Consider the following 13,124-nt stretch of genomic DNA (forward strand, 5'->3'; position numbering starts at 1 on the left):
ACGGAGATTCTGATTAAAGAATCTAAGAGATACTCATTCAATCGGATATAGAACGGAGGTGGTTGTCAGGCACACGTTCATGGTTTGAGGAAGGTGATGAATGTCACAGATCATCACCTTCATCACAGTTAAGCGCGAATGAACATCTTAGATAGGAACAAGCGTGTTTGAATGGAAAACAGGAATACTTGCATTAATTCATCGAGACACAGCAGAGCTCCTCACCCCCAACAATGGGGTTTAGAGACTCATGCCGTCAGAGAATACAAAGTTTAGATCTGAAATGTCATGAGATACAAAATAAGTCTCTAAAAGTTGTTTAAATACTAAACTAGTAGCCTAGGGTTACAAAATATGAGTGGACTATGATGGATGATGCAGAGGTCCACTTCTGGGGCCCACTTGGTGTGTGCTGGGGCTGAGATTTGAGTGAGTCACGTGCAGAGGCCATTTGTGGAGTTGAACGCCAGTTTTTATGCCAGTTTGGGCGTTCAACTCCAGTTTTTGATCCTTTTCTGGCGCTGGACGCCAGAATTGGGCAGAGAGCTGGCGTTGAACGCCAGTTTACGTCGTCTATCCTTGTGCAAAGTATGGACTATTATATATTGCTGGAAAGCCCTGGATGTCTACTTTCCAATGCAATTGGAAACATGCCATTTCGAGTTCTGTAGCTCCAGAAAATCTAATTTGAGTGCAGGGAGGTCAGAATCCAACAGCATTAGCAGTCCTTTTTCAGCCTAAATCAGATTTTTGCTCAGCTCCTTCAATTTCAGCCAGAAAAATACCTGAAATTACAGAAAAACACACAACTCATAGTAAAGTCCAGAAATATGAATTTTTCCTAAAAACTACTAGAAATAGACTAAAAACTAACTAAAACATACTCTAAACTATATGAAATTATCCCCAAAAAGCGTATAAAATATCCGCTCATCAGCCGTGTTCTAAATGACGCGCAGAAAAACTACACAACCATAGAAAAAGAGTTGCTTGCAGTGGTTTATGCCATTGACAAGTTTACATCCTATTTAGTAGGTTCAAAGGTGATTGTGTACACTGACCATGCTGCTCTTAAATACCTACTCACAAAACAGGATTCAAAACCCAGGCTCATAAGATGGGTGTTGCTTCTGCAAGAGTTTGATATAGAAATAAGAGACAGAAAAGGGACAGAGAACCAGGTAGCTGGTCACCTATCCCGGATAGAACCAGTAGCAGGGGCATCCCTCCCTTATACTAAGATCTCTGAGACCTTTCCTGATGAGCAACTCTTCGCCATTCAAGAAGCTCCATGGTTTGCAGACATTGCGAATTATAAAGCTGTGAGGTTCATACCAAGGAGTACAGCAGAGTGCAAACGAAAAAACTAATTTCTGATGCAAAGTACTAGTTATGGGATGACCCATATCTCTTTAAGAGATGTGCGGACGGAATGATCCGCAGATGCGTACCCAGAGAGGAGGCACAGAAGATCCTATGGCATTACCATGGATCATAGTATGGAGGATATTTCGGAGGTGAATGAACAGCCTCTAAGGTCCTCCAATGTGGCTTCTACTGGCCTACTCTCTATAGAGATGCCCGAGAGTTTGTGCGTAACTGTGACAGTTGCCAAAGAGCTGGCAACTTACCCCATGGTTATGCCATACCTCAACAATGGATCTTAGAGATTGAGTTGTTTGATGTATGGGGTATTGACTTCATGGGTCCTTTCCCACCATCATACTCAAACACTTACATTCTGGTGGCAGTAGACTACGTATCCAAATGGGTAGAAGCAATTGCCACACCCACTAATCATACTAAGACAGTGCTGAAGTTCCTCTAGAAACATATCTTCAGCAGATTTGGTGTTCCCAGAGTACTAATCAGTTACGGGAGAACTCATTTCTGTAATAAACATCTTTACTCTGCTATGGTCTGATATGGAATTAGCCACAAAGTAGCAACTCCATATCATCCACAGACAAATGGGCAGGCTGAAGTCTCTAATAGAGAACTAAAAAGAATCTTGGAACGGACTGTAATTGCCCATAGAAAGGATTGGGCAAAAAGCTTGGATGATGCTCTGTGGGCATACAGAACAGCATTCAAGACTCCTATAGGAACCTCTCCATACCAGCTTGTGTATGGCAAGGCCTGTCATCTGCTCATGGAACTGGAACATAAAGCCTACTGGGCAACCAGATTTCTAAACTTGGATGCTAAGTTAGCTGGAGAGAAAAAATTACTCCAGCTGAATGAGCTAGAGGAATTCAGACTCAATGCTTTTGAAAATGCAAAAATTTATAAGGAGAAAGCAAAAAGGTGGCATGACAAGAAACTGTCATCTAGAGTCTTTGAACCAGGACAGAAGGTTCTGCTGTTTAACTCTAGGCTTAGACTATTCCCCGGGAAATTGAAATCCCGGTGGAGGGGACCATATGTGATTACAAGTGTGTCACCTTATGGATATGTTGAACTTCAGGATATTGACTCTGACAAAAAGTTCATTGTTAATGGACAGAGAATCAAACATTATCTTTAAAGTAATTTTGAGCAAGAATGCTCAAAACTGAGACTAGAATAAAGCTCAGTCAAGATCCAGCTAAAGACGATAAAGAAGCTCTTACTGGGAGGCAACCCAGCCATTAGAATTCATAGAGTTACAGAAGGATTCAGTGCAAAAAGCAGAGAAAAGTAGCTCACTGGCAAGAAAGTGCCAGTAAGGAGCATTTTGGGCGTTTAACACCAGTAAAGATACCATTCTGGGCGTTTAACGCCAGAATGGGTACCATTCTGGGCGTTTAACGCCAGAATGGGTACCATTCTGGGCGTTTAACGCCAGAATTGCAGCATCCTGGGCGTTCAGAAAAATGCCCAGTAACAAAAGATTTCTGGCGTTTAACACCAGCCAGGGTACCTGGCTGGGCGTTAAATGCCCACAATGGCCAATATATGGGCGTTAAACGCCAGAATGGATACCATTCTGGGCGTTTAATGCCAGAAAGGCAGGGAGAGAGGATTTTGTTTTCAACATCAAAATTTTTCAAATTTTCATGTTTTGACTCATAATTTTCTGCATAAACATGTTACAAATTTTCATCATTCACCTTCAATTTTCAAAAATTCAACAATTTTCTAAATCCCTTTTCAAATTTCTTTCAAATCCTTCCCAAATCTTCTTCAAAAACTCAAATATCTTCTCAATTTCTTTCCAAATCTTTTCCAACTCATCATATCATCCCTTAATTCTTAGATGCATCAACAAATTTTCAGATTTAACCTCTTCATATCTTTTCCATTTAAAAATCTCATATTTTTCATATCATGGTTCTATTTTTTTTTCACCAATCATATCTTTATGTCATATATTTTTCAAATTTTCGAAATCCATTCCCTCCACTTATACATACACATTCAGCCATCCCCACCTTTTCACAATTCGAATTTGCTTCTCCTCCTATCTCTCTCCTTTCCTTTCTTTTGCTTGAGGACAAGCAAACCTCTAAGTTTGGTGTGTTTTCCCGTGATCACCGAGCTAAGACTCATTAAGATCATGGCTCCTAAAGGAAAATAAACCAACTCAAGAGGCAAGAAAGAGAATACTCTAAAGAGTCTTTGGAATCAAGAGAGGTTCTTAACCAAAGAACATGCAGACCATTACCACAAAATAATGGGTCCGAGGTCAGTGATCCCGGAAGTTAAATTTGATCTGAAAGAAGACAAATATTCGGAGATCCAAGAGCAAATTCGAAATAGAGGACGGGAAATTCTAGCTAATCCTGAGACAAAGGTTGGAAGAAACATGGTTCAGGAATTCTACTCAAATCTGTGGCTGACAGATAAGCAGAAAATAACTGGAACCGCCTTTCATACCTACAGAACTATGGTCAGAGGGAGGATTATTTACTTCCACCTGGACAAAATAAGAGAGGTCTTCAAACTGCCTCAACTACAAGATGATCCAGAATCCTTTAATAGGAGAATGCTGAGAGTAGATAAGGGGTTGAACCAAGTTCTAGAGGACATATGCCTCCCTGGAACTAAGTGGATAACCAATTCAAAAGGTGTCCCAAACCAACTCAAGAGAGGAGATCTCAAACCAGTCGCAAGAGGCTGGTTGGACTTCATTGGGCGTTCTATACTGCCCACTAGCAACCGCTCTGAGGTCATGGTGCACGAAATTGTGATGTCCAGGCTCAAACAATCCCCGGCAACGTGAGCAACTTGGTGCTCTGATCTCAATACATAATTGTCACAACTTCGATACAACTAACCAGCAAGTGCACTGGGTCGTCCAAGTAATACCTTACGTGAGTAAGGGTCGAATCCCACAGAGATTGTTGGTATGAAGCAAGCTATGGTCACCTTGTAAATCTCAGTCAGGCAGATATAAAGTGATAATGGTGTTTTCGAATTTAATATAATAAAATAGGGATAGAAATACTTATGTAAATCATTGGTAGGAATTTCAGATAAGCGAATGGAGATGCTTTTTGTTCCTCTGAACCTCTGCTTTCCTGCTATCTTCATCCAATCTGTCTTACTCCGTTCCATGGCTGGCTTTATGCAAGGGCATCACCGTTGTCAGTGGCTACATCCCCTCCTCTCAGTGAATAATATGCTCACGCACCCTGTCACGGCACGGCTATTCATCTGTCGGTTCCCGATCATGCTGGAATAGGATTCACCCTCCTTTTGCGTCTGTCACTAACGCCCAGCACTCGCGAGTTTGAAGCTCGTCACAGTCATTCAATCATTGAATCCTACTCAGAATACCACAGACAAGGTTTAGACCTTCCGGATTCTCTTGAATGCCGCCATCATTCTAGCTTACGCCACGAAGATTCTGGTTAGGAGATCTAAGAGATACTCATTCTAGCTTAATTCATGTAGAACAGAAGTGTTTGTCAGGCACGCGTTCATAAGGGGGAAGGATGATGAGCGTCACACATAATCATCACCTTCATCACGTTCTTGGGTGCGAATGGATATCTTAGAAGCGAAATAAGAAGAATTGAATAGAAAACAGTAGTACTTGCATTAATCTTTGAGGAACAGCAGAGCTCCACACCTTAATCTATGGAGTGTAGAAACTCTACCGTTGAAAATACATAAGTGAAGGTCCAGGCATGGCCGAGATGGCCAGCCCTCTAAAACGTGATCAAAGGATCATAAGATAATCCAAAGATGCCTAATACAATAGTAAGAGGTCCTATTTATAATAAACTAGCTACTAGGGTTTACATGAGTAAGTATTTGATGTATAAATCCACTTTCGGGGCCCACGTGGTGTGTGTTTGGGCTGAGCTTAAGTGTTCCACGTGCAGAGGCCATTTGTGGAGTTGAACACCAGTTTCTGTGCCAGTTTGGGCGTTCAACTCTGGTTTTGGATCCTTTTCTGGCGCTGGACGCCAGATTTGGGCAGAAGGCTGGCGTTGAACGCCGGTTTACGTCGTCAATTCTTGGCCAAAGTGTGGACTATTATATATTTCTGGAAAGCCCTGGATGTCTACTTTCCAACGCAATTGGAAGCGCACTATTTCGAGTTCTGTAGCTCCAGAAAATCCACTTTGAGTGCAGGGAGGTCAGAATCCAACAGCATCAGCAGTCCTTTTTCAACCTCTGAATCTGATTTTTGCTCAAGTCCCTCAATTTCAGCCAGAAAATACCTGAAATCACAGAAAAACACACAAACTCATAGTAAAGTCCAGAAATGTGAATTTAACTTAAAAACTAATGAAAACATCCCTAAAAGTAACTAGATCCTACTAAAAACATACTAAAAACAATGTCAAAAAGCGTATAAATTATTCGCTCATCACAACACCAAACTTAAATTGTTGCCTGTCCCCAAGCAACTGAAAATCAAACAGGATAAAAAGAAGAGAATATACTATAAATTCCAAACTATCAATGAAACAGAGCTTCAATCATCTGAGCGGGACTTATAGCTTTTTGCCTCTTGAATAGTTTTGGCATCTCACTTTATCCATTGAGGTTCAGAATGATTGGAATCTATAGGAACTTCAGATTTCGAATAGTGTTATTGACTCTCCTAGTTCAGTATGATGATTCTTGAACACAGCTTCTTTATGAGTCGTGGCCGTGGCCCTAAGCACTTTGTTTTCCAGCATTACCACCGGATACATAAATGCCACAGACACATAATTGGGTGAACCTTCTCAGATTGTGACTCAGCTTTGCTAAAGTCCCCAATTAGAGGTGTCCAGGGTTCTTAAGCACACTCTTCTTTTGCTTTGGACCTTGACTTTAACCGCTCAGTCTCAAGTTTTCACTTGACACCTACACGCCACAAGCACCTGGTTAGGGACAGCTTGGTTTAGCCGCTTAGACCAGGATTTTATTCCTTTAGGCCCTCCTATCCACTGATGCTCAAAGCCTTGGGATCCTTTTTATTTGCCCTTGCCTTTTGGTTTTAAGGGTTATTGGCTTTTTCTGCTTGCTTTTTCTTTTTCTTTCTATTTTTTTTTTCGCCTTTTTTTTCTGCAAGCTTTGTTCTTTGCTGCTTTTTCTTGCTTCAAGAATCATTTTTATGATTTTTCAGATTATCAAATAACATGTCTCCTAGTCATCATTCTTTCAAGAGCCAACATATTTAACATTCTTAAACAACAACTTCAAAAGACATATGCACTGTTCAATCATACATTCAGAAAACAAGAAGCATTGTCACCACATCAATATAATTAAACTAAGTTCAAGGATAAATTCGAAACTCATGTACTTCTTGTTCTTTTAAATTAAAACAGTTTTTCATTTAAGAGAGGTGATGGATTCATAGGACATTTATAACTTTAAGTCAAAGTTACTACTACTAATGATCATGTAATGAAGGCACAAACATAGATAAGCACATAACATAGAAAACGAAAAACAGAGAGAGTAAGAACAAGGAATGAGTCCACCTTAGTGATGTCCTTGAGCTCTTCTATGTCTCTTCCTTGTCTTTGCTGCTCCTCCTTCATTGCTTTTAGATCTTCTCTGATTTCATGAAGGATGATGGAGTGCTCTTGATGTTCCACCCTTAGTTGCTTCCAATAATTGTGTGGAAGGAAATGTATCCCCTGAGGTATCTCAGGGATCTCTTGATTTGCAGTCAAATGTTCTACCACTGAGCTATAGACCCTTGATGGAAGCTTTTGTCTTCCCTTTCCTCTTTCTAGAGGTTTCTCTGGCCTTAGGTGCCATCAATGGTTATGGAAAAAACAAAAAAGCTATGCTTTTACCACACCAAACTTAGAATGTTGCTCGCCCTCGAGCAAAAGAAGAAAGAATAGAAGAGTAAGAAGAAGATATGGAGGAGATGGATGGGAGTGTGTATTCGGCCATATGGGTGGGATTGGGTGGGAGAGAGATGTTGAATTTTTGAAGGTAGTGGGTGTATGGATGTGAGTGGTAAATGGAAAAAAAGAAGGGATGATCATGAATGGAAAGAGAGATGATGAGGTAGGTGGGGATCCTGTGGGGTCCACAGATCCTGAGATGATCCTGTGGGGTCCACAGATCCTGAGGTGTCAAGGCATTTACATCCCTGCACCAATTTAGGCATGTAAGATGCCCTTGCACACAACTCTGGGCGTTTAGCGCCAGGTTGGTGCCCATTTTGGGCGTTCAACGCCCTTTTGCTGCCATTTCTGGCGTTGAACGCCAGAACCATGCTTGTTCTGGGCGTTCAGCGCCAGGATGCTCCCATTCTGGGCGTTCAGCGCCAGAACTATGCTCTGTTCTGGCGTTTGAACGCCAGACAGATGCTCCTCCAGGGTGTGATTTTTCTTCTGCTGTTTTTGATTCCGTTTTCAATTTTTATATTTATTTTGTGACTCCACATGATCATGAACCTAAGAAAACATGAAAAGCAATAAAAATAAGAATTAGATAAACATTGGGTTGCCTCCCAACAAGCGCTTCTTTAATGTCAATAGCTTGACAGTGGGCTCTCATGGAGCCTCACAGATGTGCAGAGCTTTTGTTGAGACTCTCCAACACCAAACATAGAGTTTGGATATGGGAGTTCAACACCAAACTTAGAGTTTGGTTGTGGCCTCCCAACACCAAACTTAGAGTTTGACTGTGGGGGCTCTGGTTGACTCTGCTTGGAGAGAAGCTTTTCCTGCTTCCTCTCTATGGTTGCAGAGGGAGATCCTTGAGTTTTGAATACAAGGGAGTTCTCATTCCATTGAAGGACTATTTCACCTCTGTCAACATCAATCACAGCTCTTGCTGTGGCCAGGAAGGGTCTTCCTAGGATGATGGATTCATCCTCTTCCTTTCCAGTATCCAGGATTATGAAATCAGTAGGTATGTAAAGGCCCTCAACCTTTACTAATACATCTTCTACTTGTCCATAAGCCTGTTTTCTTGAGCTGTCTGCCATCTCCAGTGAGATTTTAGCAGCTTGCACCCCATAGATTCCCAGTTTCTCTATTACAGAGAGGGGCATGAGGTTTATTCCTGAACCAAGGTCACACAGAGCCTTAAAGATCATGGTGCCTATGGTACAGGGTATTATGAACTTTCCAGGATCCTGTCTCTTCTGAGGTAATGTCAGTTGATCCAGATCACTTAGTTCATTGATGAACAAGGGAGGTTCAACTTCCCAAGCATCAATGCCAAACAATTTGGCATTCAGCTTCATAATTGCACCAAGAAACTTGGCAGTTTGCTCTTCTGTGACATCCTCATTCTCTTCAGAAGAGGAATACTCATCAGAGCTCATGAAGGGCATAAGGAGGTTCAATGGGATCTCTATGGTCTCTAGATGGGCCTTAGAGTCCTTTGATTCCCCAGAGGGAAACTCCTTATTGATCACTGGACGTCCCTGGAGGTCTTCCTCCTTGGGATTTACGTCCTCTCCTCTCCTCACAGGTTCGGCCATGGCGCTTATGTCAATGGCCTTGCACTCTCCTTTTGGGTTCTCTTCTGTATTGCTTGGGAGAGTACTAGGAGGGATTTCAGTGATCCTTTTACTCAGCTGGCCCACTTGTGCTTCCAGATTTCTAATGGAAGACCTTGTTTCATTCATGAAACTTACAGTGGCCTTAGATAGATCAGAGACTAAATTTGCTAAATTAGAAGCATTTTGTTCAGAGTTCTCTGTCTGTTGCTGAGTGGATGATGGAAAAGGTTTGCTATTGCTAAACCTGTTTCTTCCACCATTATTAAAGCCTTGTTGAGGCTTTTGATCCTTCCATGAGAAATTTGGATGATTTCTCCATGATGAGTTATAGGTGTTTCTATAAGGTTCACCTAAGTAATTCACCTCTGCTATTGCAGGGTTCTCAGGATCATAGGCTTCTTCTTCAGAAGATGCCTCTTGAGTACTGTTGGATGCAGCTTGCATTCCATGCAGACTCTGAGAAATCATATTGACTTGCTGAGTCAATATTTTATTCTGAGCCAATATGGCATTCAGAGTATCAACCTCAAGAACTCCCTTCTTCATAGGCGTCCCATTACTCACAGGATTCCTTTCAGAAGTGTACATGAACTGGTTATTAGCAACCATGTCAATAAGTTCTTGAGCTTCTGCAGGCGTTTTCTTTAGGTGAATGGATCCACCTGCAGAAGTGTCCAGTGACATCTTTGATAGCTCAGATAAACCATCATAGAATATATCCAGGATGGTCCATTCTGAAAGCATGTCAGAAGGACACTTTTTGGTCAACTGTTTGTATCTTTCCCAAGCTTCATAGAGAGATTCACCTTCTTTCTGTCTGAAGGTTTGAACATCAGCTCTAAGCTTGCTCAGCTTTTGAGGAGGAAAGTACTTGGCTAAGAAAGCCGTGACCAGCTTATCCCAAGAGTTCAGGCTGTCTTTGGGTTGAAAATCCAACCATAATCTAGCTCTGTCTCTTACAGCAAAAGGGAAAAGCATGAGCCTGTAGACTTCAGGATCTATTCCATTAGTCTTAACAGTATCACATATCTGCAAGAATTCAGTTAAGAACTGAAAAGGATCTTCAGATGGAAGTCCATGAAACTTGCAGTTCTGCTGCATCAGAGAAACTAATTGAGGTTTCAGCTCAAAGTTGTTTGCTCCAATGGCAGGAATGGAGATGCTTCTTCCATGTAGATTGGAATTAGGTGCAGTAAAGTCACCAAGCATCTTCCTTATATTATTATTATTTTCGGTTGCCATCTCCTCTTCCTGTTCAAAAATTTCTGAAAGGTTTTCTCTGGATTGTTGTATTTTAGCTTCTCTTAATTTTTTTCTTCAGAGTCCTTTTAGGTTCTGGATCTGCTTCTACAAGAATGTTCTTATCCTTGCTCCTGCTCATATGACAAGGAAGAATGGACAGGAAAATGATAATAATAATAGAGATCCTTTATACCACCGTATAGGGATCCCTGTGTGAGTGGAAGAAAAGAGGGGAGATAAAGAATGTAATATAAAGGAAGAAACATAACTGTGAGAATGGAAGAGATGTGAGATGAGATGTTAGGATATGAATGAATAAATAGAATAGGATGGGGGAGGTATAATTTTCGAAAATTATTTTTGAAAAGGAGTTAGTGATTTTTGAAAATAGTTTTTTTGAAAATTGTTAGTATTTTTTTCGAATTTTTTTGAAATAAAAATAAAAATAAAATAATTAGTTAATTAAAAAGAAATTTTTGAAAAAGGGGGAGATATTTTCGAAAAATGAGAGAGAGAGTTAGTTAGGTGGTTTTGGAAAAGTTAAGAAACAAACAAGAAGTTAGTTAGTTAGTTGAAACAAATTTTGAAAAGATAAGAAGTTAGGAAGTTAGAAAAGATATTTTGAAAAGATATTTTTGAAAAAGATAAGATAAGAAGATATTTTTGAAAAGATATGATTGAAATTAGTTTTGAAAAAGATTTGATTTTTAAAATCACAATTAATGACTTGATTCATAAGAAATCACAAGATATGATTCTAGAACTTTAAAGTTTGAATCTTTCTTAACAAGCAAGTAACAAACTTCAAATTTTTGAATCAAAACATTAATTGATTAGTTATTTTCGAAAATTTTATATAAAAATAAGAAAAATATTTTTGGAATTTTCGAAAATAACTAAGAATTTTGAAAAAGATTTGATTTTTGAAAAAGATTAGATTTTCAAATTGAAAATTTGATTTGACTCATGAGAAACAATTTGATTTTAAAAAATTTTGAAAAAGTCAATCCAAATTTTCGAATTTGATGAGAGAAAAAGGGAAAGATATTTTTTTGATTTTTGAAATTTTTATGAAAAACATGAAAAATATGCAATGCATGAAATTTTTAGATCAAAACAATGAATGCATGCAAGAATGCTATGAATGTCAAGATGAACACCAAGAACACTTTGAATGTCATGATGAACATCAAGAACATATTTTTGAAAAATTTTTAATGCAAAGAAAACATGCAAGACACCAAACTTAGAATTCTTTAATGCTTACGCACTAAGAATTCAAGAATGCATATGATAAACATGAAAAGACACAAAACAAAAAATCATCAAGATCAAACAAGAAGACTTACCAAGAACAACTTGAAGATCATGAAGAACACTATGAATGCATGAATTTTCGAAAAATGCAAGATGCATATGCAATTGACACCAAACTTATGATATGATTCAAGACTCAAACAAGAACACAAAAATATTTTTGATTTTTATGATTTTCTAAATTTTTTTTGTATTTTTCGAAAATTAATATGAAAAAGAAAAATAAGGATTCCAAAATTTTTAATATGAATTCCAGGAATCTTGCATTCTTAGTCTAAAGCTTCAGTCCAGGAATTAGACATGGCTCACTAGCCAGCCAAGCTTTCAAAGAAAGCTCCAGTCCAAAACACTAGACATGGCCAATGGCCAGCCAAGCTTCAGCATGTAATTCAGATATGACATGCCTGACATACTCATTCCCAAAGGAATAGTCATGGCTTTACAGCCAGCCAGGCTTCAACATGCTTCATGAAACACTAGAATTCATTCTTAAAAATTTTGAATAAAAAAATTTTTTTTTTTTGAAAACATTTTTATTATTTTCGAAAACAGATGAGAAAATTTTAGAAATATTTTTGAAAAATTTTTGAAAATAAAAAAGAAAATTACCTAATCTGAGCAACAAGATGAACCGGCAGTTGTCCAAACACAAACAATCCCCGGCAACGGCGCCAAAAACTTGGTGCACGAAATTGTGATGTCCAGGCTCAAACAATCCCCGGCAACGTGAGCAACTTGGTGCTCTGATCTCAATACATAATTGTCACAACTTCGATACAACTAACCAGCAAGTGCACTGGGTCGTCCAAGTAATACCTTACGTGAGTAAGGGTCGAATCCCACAGAGATTGTTGGTATGAAGCAAGCTATGGTCACCTTGTAAATCTCAGTCAGGCAGATATAAAGTGATAATGGTGTTTTCGAATTTAATATAATAAAATAGGGATAAAAATACTTATGTAAATCATTGGTAGGAATTTCAGATAAGCGAATGGAGATGCTTTTTGTTCCTCTGAACCTCTGCTTTCCTGCTATCTTCATCCAATCTGTCTTACTCCGTTCCATGGCTGGCTTTATGCAAGGGCATCACCGTTGTCAATGGCTACATCCCCTCCTCTCAGTGAATAATATGCTCACGCACCCTGTCATGGCACGGCTATTCATCTGTCGGTTCCCGATCATGCTGGAATAGGATTCACCCTCCTTTTGCGTCTGTCACTAACGCCCAGCACTCGCGAGTTTGAAGCTCGTCACAGTCATTCAATCATTGAATCCTACTCAGAATACCATAGACAAGGTTTAGACCTTCCGGATTCTCTTGAATGCCGCCATCATTCTAGCTTACGCCACGAAGATTCTGGTTAGGAGATCTAAGAGATACTCATTCTAGCTTAATTCATGTAGAACAGAAGTGTTCGTCAGGCACGCGTTCATAAGGGGGAAGGATGATGAGAGTCACACATAATCATCACCTTCATCACGTTCTTGGGTGCGAATGGATATCTTAGAAGCGAAATAAGAAGAATTGAATAGAAAACAGTAGTACTTGCATTAATCTTTGAGGAACAGCAGAGCTCCACACCTTAATCTATGGAGTGTAGAAACTCTACCGTTGAAAATACATAAGTGAAGGTCCAGGCATGGCCGAGATGGCCAGCCCTCT

General features: G+C 39.6%; 1 non-coding gene across 1 annotated transcript; it reads left to right on the forward strand.

Annotated features, from left to right (window-relative positions):
• The first annotated feature begins 9,640 nt into the window (after nt 1-9,640).
• Nucleotides 9,641-9,748, forward strand: LOC148549094 (small nucleolar RNA R71). The gene has a single exon (XR_015898287.1). It is a non-coding gene; the product is annotated as a small nucleolar RNA R71 (small nucleolar RNA).
• Nucleotides 9,749-13,124: the final 3,376 nt, after the last annotated feature.

Source organism: Arachis ipaensis, chromosome B8 (assembly GCF_059453495.1).
Source record: "Arachis ipaensis isolate K30076 ecotype BB chromosome B8, ASM5945349v1, whole genome shotgun sequence".
NCBI classification, from domain to species: domain Eukaryota; kingdom Viridiplantae; phylum Streptophyta; class Magnoliopsida; order Fabales; family Fabaceae; genus Arachis; species Arachis ipaensis.